Genomic DNA, 8,160 nt, shown 5'->3' with positions numbered 1-8,160 from the left:
GTTTTCCTAGTTTTGCATATTTCCTGTGCCTACAACAGTAAAAAGCCATCACTCTTTGGAGCCCTTAGATAGCCTGGACTCCAGCAGTTTGCTTCAACTGTCACATGTCCATCAAGAACTCAACTGCAGACCTGCGCGCTAAGGGACATGAGAAAGACTTTAAGCTCCTCAAAATCATAGAAAGCCACCAGGCATCCCAGCAGTGAGGAGCCCTGGCTCCTTCTGTGGAAAGGAAATGTCACTTGCCAGTAACTCTGCTAGAGAGACTACGCAAGATCTCTTCCAGGTCTAAATCAATATATAGGAAGTAGAGATAAAATGCTGTCTTCAGTCAGTTCTTCATAGATTACATAAGGAAAGGGGCTAAAATTTGCAACCACTGATAAGAAAGATGATTGCTATCTTTTCTATTCAGGCAGAGTATTTCATAGACACAAGAAATCCTTAGGAAGGAAGCAATCATGATCTCATCCAATTTATTATTAAAACCTTAGACTGAAGATGATGGGCTTTGTATGTTACACATGTTCACACATCACAAGTTCTGGCACTGTGCTCTGCAGGTGCTATCTGCAGTGTTTTGGTGTTTGACTGATTGATAGATGCATTTCTTTAAACATTAGAAGCTGTGTCCATGATAGATAGTGTTGGATGATAACTTTATTCAGTTATATTTAAAAAGAACTCTGTGATGAACAGTGGGGTTTTTTGTGTGTTTAGCCACCTTCCTTGCAACCAGCCAGATTTTGAGAAGCTGCCCAGCTCAAAACACTGCTGGAGCTTAAACTTAAAATGTAGAGCATGTCTGCTGCCATCTCAGAGATCACTATGGCCTTCTATGGGTCTCTCTACCAGAACACGGACACAGACCCATGCTCAGCTGTGGTGGGAAATGCTGCAGTGCCAAGACTCCCATGACCATTCTCCCAAGGAAAATGTGTTAAAATTTTTGCCTTAATATAAACATTTTGGTCTTAGTGAATTACCAGTTGCTATAAAGCATTTAATACATTCTATAGATATATTATATAGTTAAATCTCTATATTATATAGGTATACTTTAGAGATATATAGAGATAAATATTATATAGATATATCAGATAAATAGGGAACGGGATTTCTAGCAGTCGGTGTCTGAGTGAGGCAACACCTGCATAAGCTGGTAGGAAGTTCAAACGTCTGGAGACTGAACTGAAGGTAGTTCAGTTCCTATATATCACTAGGATTTTCAAATATGAATATTGTCCTGATGTTTGATTTCTAAGTTTGAGTCTGTATCATGGAAAATGAGACTGGGAGAGATTATAACAGCCTGAACCGTAGAAGAGCCGAAGTTTTTAGATATCATACTATGATTTGAACCCACTTCTCCGGAGAACACCTTGACCAGCAGTGAAGGTGAGACTTTTTCAACCTTACCTGTTTAAATCCTTCCACTTTGCAAGGGCACCTAAAAATTCACAGGGTGCCCCCCACTTCCCAGGTGCATAGAGCCTAGGTTATAGAATTCATATCTTCTGCTATTCAGTAAATTTGCAATTAGGCAAGTAAAATAAAACTGTTTTCAGCAGCAGAATCTGAGTGACAATGAATTACAGCACCCACACTGTGACTACTGTGTTGGGAAGCAAGAAAGTTGATTTCAAACCTTTGGACCAAATCGGGAAGGGGAAAATGGCCTCACACACTTGCCAGGTGAGTACCCCAACTAGCAGGATATGGATTACATCTAACAGACAACAGGCAATCCTCTGTCAGAAGCCCGGTAATCAGCCACTTTACGTATGCTTCTCCGAGAGAGTCCATGTGTGAGAACAAGCAGAGGTATTCATGGGATGTAAACTTGGGCTAAGTGTCTCGGCTTCGTGACCACAACAGATGTATGGTGGTGTTAGTGCCCGTGAGTAGACATGTAATGCCCCGGCACCGCAACAGCAAAAACTTTGCACTAATCGTTTGATGCACCTACAGGGCAAGGAGACAGCAGAGAGAATTTTGAGGATCCTGGTGACACATAGATGCTGGAAGTTCACTAAAACAACGGGGATCTGAACAGCTTTAAACCCTACATGGTTTTTAGCTTTAGATTATGTGAAAGGGCTTTTCCATGACCAAAGCTAGCTATATATGAGACTAGCCTAAAAGTATCTCCTCAGAGGAAAACTGTGTGGATAAATATGCTGATGAGTGAGATGGACTGCAGTAATGCTGCCTATAAATTCATAAAGTACTTAAAGAAGCGCCCTCACCCATCCCTGTGTTGGGTGAAGTGACTGTGTATGACCTTGGCTGGTTTGTAAAGGGTTTTGCAACCACCAAGGGCTGCAGTTTCACAACTGCAAGCTGTGACTGTGGTTCCAGGGGAATACCGTGGGAACGTTTATCCAACTTACACACAATAAAAGCAACAGTAAGAACCTGTTACTGAGCACAAAGTTTATTTTAACACATGTAACGTACATTCATTCATAAAGGATTTCAATTCAAAATTCAAAGGATCCCTTTCTGGATCAAGCAGAGTTGTACCGGGAGTGAACTCATTTATTTCCTCTCCAGTGCTGTAGCTGTATTTTACTGTGAAAACTCTGGCTCTTCCCCATCCTTTTATGGATTATTCAATGACTTTGATCCCTCAGACAACATGTTAAATAGATCAGTCTTTTAAAATGAAAATATTTGATCTCAACATTTTAACACTCACTTAAATATGTCAGGTACCAAACTTGGCTTGGATTTTTTTATTTTTACATGTGTTAGGCATGTCAGAGGCGTACAAAAAAATGATTTAGTGTAGGCTCAGATGTACTGCAGGGACAAAAGGGAGTAAGAGAGGAAGGCAGCAAACCATGGCTTGCACCTTCCCCACTGGCACTGCCTGGTGTAATCCATGTTGCATTTGTCCTCCCTTTCACCTCTCGCTCTCTTTGTGTTATTCCATCACTTTTCTTCTGCTCTTTGTTCTAATAAGGCTCCCCATATGTTGACATGAATCGCTGTGATGTAAATTACAGAGTCCTGTTGAGATCCATGATGGTTCTTCAACCTGGAAAGTGGTACACATGGGGTTTCCAAAATAATCCTACTGAAAAATAAATGCCATTAATGACAATTGTGAACAAGCTGGATTGATTTTAAGAGGAAGATGTTTTCTGACTAAGATGCTAAGTTGTTTAATGAAGCAAACAACCTGGAATTACGGCGGTGGGAAAGGATGCTAGGCAATCTGGCAGTGGTGGGAGAGGCTAAAAGAGGACACAGAAGTGATGCGGATCTGCCTCTACTGAAATCTGTCCTGTCCAGTGCTCAAGTCCTGAGTCTTAAAATCCTGCCTGAAAATGTGCAGACATGCATATATCTTCCATTGTATGAATCTGAAGGTGAGTCTTGACCCTCACGGATTTCATGTCAAAGTGCCTGAGATTTCCCCACTGGAGACAGCTGGTTTGAAACTGTTCATTCCCACTTTCTGGCTCCTTTGTGTCACCCGAATGCAGCAAACAGGACACCCAGTGGCACCTCTCAGTATGTCACAGCGGGAGCGAAGCACCCTCCGATCCAGGCTGCTCCTGCTGAGCCCAGCACAGAGAGCTGCCATGGGGCATAGACCTCAGCCCTGGGACACAGCTGTGTTGGGGGCCTCCAACATGGGAGTATCCCATTACTGTTAGGGCTTGATCTCCCTCTTCTTCTCCTCTCTTCTCCTTGCCTTTTACCTCCTGTTTCATTTACCCGCCACTGCTTCATTTTTGCCCTTTGGCCACTATAAATCAAAGGAGTGTCACTGACACTGGGAATGGGGTGGGAGCAGTAGACAGCAATGACACAGCTTTGCACACATTATACTTTTTACCTGCAGTCACGTTGCAGCAGCATTCACAGCAGTCTCCAGCAGCAGGATAATGTGCCCCAGACACATGTCTTATTAATACAAACAGAGTAAGAAGTGGTTTGTCTTACCCCACACAAAATCCAATAGCTTTGTATTTAACGATAACTTTAAATGCCAGCTGACTCGGAGGTGTTTCCCCTTCCGTGGGAAAACTCATGGTGTCAGCTAAGGCTTAGCGTGGGCAGGATTTGCTTCTCTCACCTTTGCCTAATGCATCAAAGCCAGAGAACAGACCGATGCCAGCTGCCAGGCTGAGGGATGGGTGCTGCTGCGCCCGGTTTTATTTCCATTTTATCATCTGCAAGCCTGTGCTGGGTCAGGGGCAAAGCTGGTTTGCTTGGGGCTCTCATAATGCACAATATTTCACTCTGCTTTCCAGAAAGAAGAAATGCAATGTCTCTCTCTTCTTTGAACATTGTAAGAGTGTATCCATAAATATACGAGCTAATTCCAAGATACATAAATATAAATATTTCAAATAACATAAACATATTTTAAACTTAAATATATTTAAGTTCTTAAATGCATGATCTAAATATATTTAAAATATCACCTAACTGTACAGCTGCTATATTAATGCACCTTATCAAAATGGAAACAAAGTTGAAAAATTTTGTTGCTCACAATGTGTTCTGACCCTGGGAAGACTCTTCTCCTACTTTAAATGTGGTTGTCATCACCCAGGGTTCTCAGGAAGAAGTATCTCACATACCAAGAAAGTCAGCTGGAAAGAGCTGTTGTGATTTTCAATGAGAAATCTCTTGTGACATGCACTTTGTGGAAAATCAAAACTCACATTTTTCCTTTGTCAGTGAGAGGGGGAGGAAATTGGTTGAAAACAGAAAATGTTCCACCAAAAGCATCCAGGTTTGCCCTTCAGGCATGTCTCCAAAACCTAGGAAATTTTCAGTGAAAGGAAAATGTCTCCATTTTTTTTTTATATTTAAAAACCTTTTTTTCATCCAAAACAATCAATGTTTTTCAATTGTTTTTGTATATCAACTCTAAACACAAAGCTATCGTCCAGTGACAAAACTATAGAATATCTGCTTTTGCTAGTGGCTTTTGCATGTGGCAAAGAGTGAATAAACAGCTTTGACAAAGAAATGAAATGGAGTTGCTTAATGAGACCACTCTTACTGATACTCATGTATATTCATTATTTCAAATGAATGCAAATAAATCACATCTGAGATTTTTTATTGTAAGTTCTTAAAGCTCAGAGATACAAGGTACAAGAAATTGGAACAAACACAAATTAAAATGCATGAAGGAATGTGAATATGTGTTGTTACATTATACAGTGTCACAGAACTCCAAGGAAAAAGTGGAAGGAAAAAAATTAAGACAAATTTGTCAATATGGGGATGGGAATGAAACCTTAATCTCATTACTGAATTCATCACATCTATTGGCTTATTGCTAAGATTCATTGTCAGAAGAAATCAGCTTTCTCTATAAACCCAGCCTTCCATGAAGCATTTACATATGTAACAACATTAACTACACTCTTACACATCTGGGTATGAGCTGCTTTAACAGGGAAGGGCTCCCTGGTAATTAACCGTGCTTATACTTGTATTACTATCTCTCAGGTTTTGAGCACATTAATTTTTAGGTAAGCTGTTATGTGAACCAGCTCTACTTGTATATCTGTGGGGAAAAAAAAAAAAAGTTCTTTCTCAAAAAATATGGCCATTCTACATATCCAGAAGAATTTCACTCTAAGGGATCTCAAAGTATGTCACAGGTTTCAGTCCTGATTCAGGCAAGCATCCCAACTGGGATCCTCACTGCGAACAGACAGAAGTACGTGTTAAGGGGTTTCTGGAGCTCAGACCTACATGCCTAGGAAAAAAATGGATGCAAAATTAAGGGGAAAAACAGTGGTAGAACCACGTTGGCAAGACGATTTCTGTTCTGTGTTTTTCTAAGCAGGTTTTCACTGAAGAGCTAGCCCAAACTCCAACCCCAGGGTTGCTCTTAACCCTTCCCTTGTCAGAGTGAGAACTGCTCACCCACATCTGCGGGCTTGTCCAGGGCGGTATGCTAAAATGTGTCAAATACTTTCAGCATGACTGGAGACTCCACTTTGTGTTGAAGGCAAAGACAAAATCACTCCATGCTCATAAGACTCAAAAATGAGCATAGAGTGCCCAGCAATGTGTTTGGGAATTTGGACCCTGTATTCCATGGTCCCTTGGGCAATAACTCAAGGTTATTAAAACCCAATGGTTTTAAACTAAAAGAGGGAAGATTCAGACCAGATATAAGGAAGAAATTTTTTACGATGAGGGTGGTGAAACACTGGAACAAGTTGCCCACAGAGGTGGCAGATGCCCCATCCCTGGAAACATTCCAGGTCAGGTTGGATGGGGCTCTGAGCAACCTGATCTAGTTGAAGATGTCCATGCTCATTGCAGGGGAGTTGGACTAGGTGATCTTTAAAGGTCCCTTCCAACCCAAGCTATTCTATGATTCTCTGATTCTCTGAACCATAGCATGGTTCTGATAGCACACAGAAACCATGGAATTATCCCCAAAAAAGGCATGTGCCCAGAGGAGTGCAGCTCCACTGAAAACCCAGCTGCTCAGGTCACACTTCAGTACTTCATACCCTCTTATGCCTGAATGAGGATAACATCGGTGCCACTCGCACGGCTCGACCCTTTGGTGATGACACAGCATCTGTGTGCAGCCATCATAGCAGGGCTTTGTGTGGGTAGCCCCACTCTTGGCAGGGGGTATAAGCACAAAAGCAAAGCAGCTCCATGCACCAAAGGTGCCCCGGCCCCCGCCACCTGCTCCCAGGGTGTGCAACATTTGACCTACACTTTCTTGACACTAACGATGCCTATTATGTTTTTTCTCCAGCCACATGGGTATTAGCAAATTGTTCCTGGTGGCAAAGTGGCATACCCTGAAACTTCATAACAAGTACAGGGAGGCCAATAGCCCATCTCTCCCTTTGTAAAGTTGTTTGCACAATTTAGTGACTGTAAAGATCACGTATGAGTCAATCACCACAAAAGCATTCTGATATTATAATCCCACAGAAGTAACAGACAAATTAAAAAAAAAAAAAACAAACACTATGCATGAAAAAACTTGTAGATATAAACTGGCTTTTGTTTTCTACATAAGGAGAAAAGCTAACCTTATTATCTTTAGTTATTCAGTTATTAGTGACTGCAGGGAGGTGCATCTCACATGAGATCACGAGTAAAAGTTGGACGCTCAGACTGCCCCAGGTGATTACCTATGACTTATGTGTCTAATTTTCAGGTGTTTAAATTGCAGCCAATGGCTCTCTCCTGTCTGTTCAGAATTGCCAGCCCCAGTTGGGAATTCTGCCCCTTTGGAAATCTGCCCTGTGTTTCTGCAGGGCAAAGATTTATAACATACAATTCAGATTTATGCCATTCCACGACACTTTCCACGTGCACTGCTGCAGTACAGCTGTGGGCCCCAAACAAATGTTTTCCTGGAGTTGCGAATGCTGGAGCAGGTCCAGAGGAGGGCCACAAAGATGATCAGAGGGCTGGAGCACCTCTCCTATGAGGACAGACTGAGAGAGTTGGGGTTGTTCAGCCTGAAGAAGGTTCCAGGGAGACTTTATAGGAGCCTTCCAGTATCTGAAGGGGGCCTGCAAGAAGTCTGGAGAGGGACTTTTTTACAAGGGTAGTGAAAGGACGAGGGGGAATGACTTCAAACTGGAAGACGGGAAATCTAGAATAGATATCAGGAAGAAATTTTTCACTCTGAGGGTGGCGAGGCACTGGAACAGGTTGCCCAGGGAAGTTGTGGATGCCCCATGCATCCTGGTGTTTAAGGCCAGGCTGGAGGGGGCTCTGAGCAACCTGGTCTAGTGGAAGGTGTCCCTGCCCATGGCAGGGGGGTTGGAGCTAGATTATCTTCAAGGTCCCTTCCAACCTAAACCATTCTATGATTCTGTGATGTGTTCCTGGAGTTGCCGATGCTCTGGGAAGGGTCGGATGCTGCCTGCCAGAAGCCAGGGGCACAGCAGCTGCTGTCTCCCAGGCCTGCCCACAGCGGTGACCAGTCTGGGCAACCACGCCGTGCTCCACCGCTGTACGAAGCCCGAGTCGTGTCCTTTCCTAAAAACCAAAACGGCAGGAATGCCTGTTAGCACCCTACCCGCTACGTCCAGGTCCTTAAACCTGCGGGTCCCTGTCTCTTGCAAAGCCTGCTAAGGGAGAGGTGCAAGGTGTTGTGTCCCTGTCCCGTCCCCCCCCGCCGCTCCCAGGGAA

The sequence above is a fragment of the Vanellus vanellus genome (genome assembly GCF_965231255.1).
Source record: "Vanellus vanellus genome assembly, chromosome: 3".
Lineage (NCBI taxonomy): Eukaryota > Metazoa > Chordata > Aves > Charadriiformes > Charadriidae > Vanellus > Vanellus vanellus.
The sequence above is the reverse complement of the archived record's forward strand: the minus strand, read 5'-3'. Positions refer to the sequence as shown.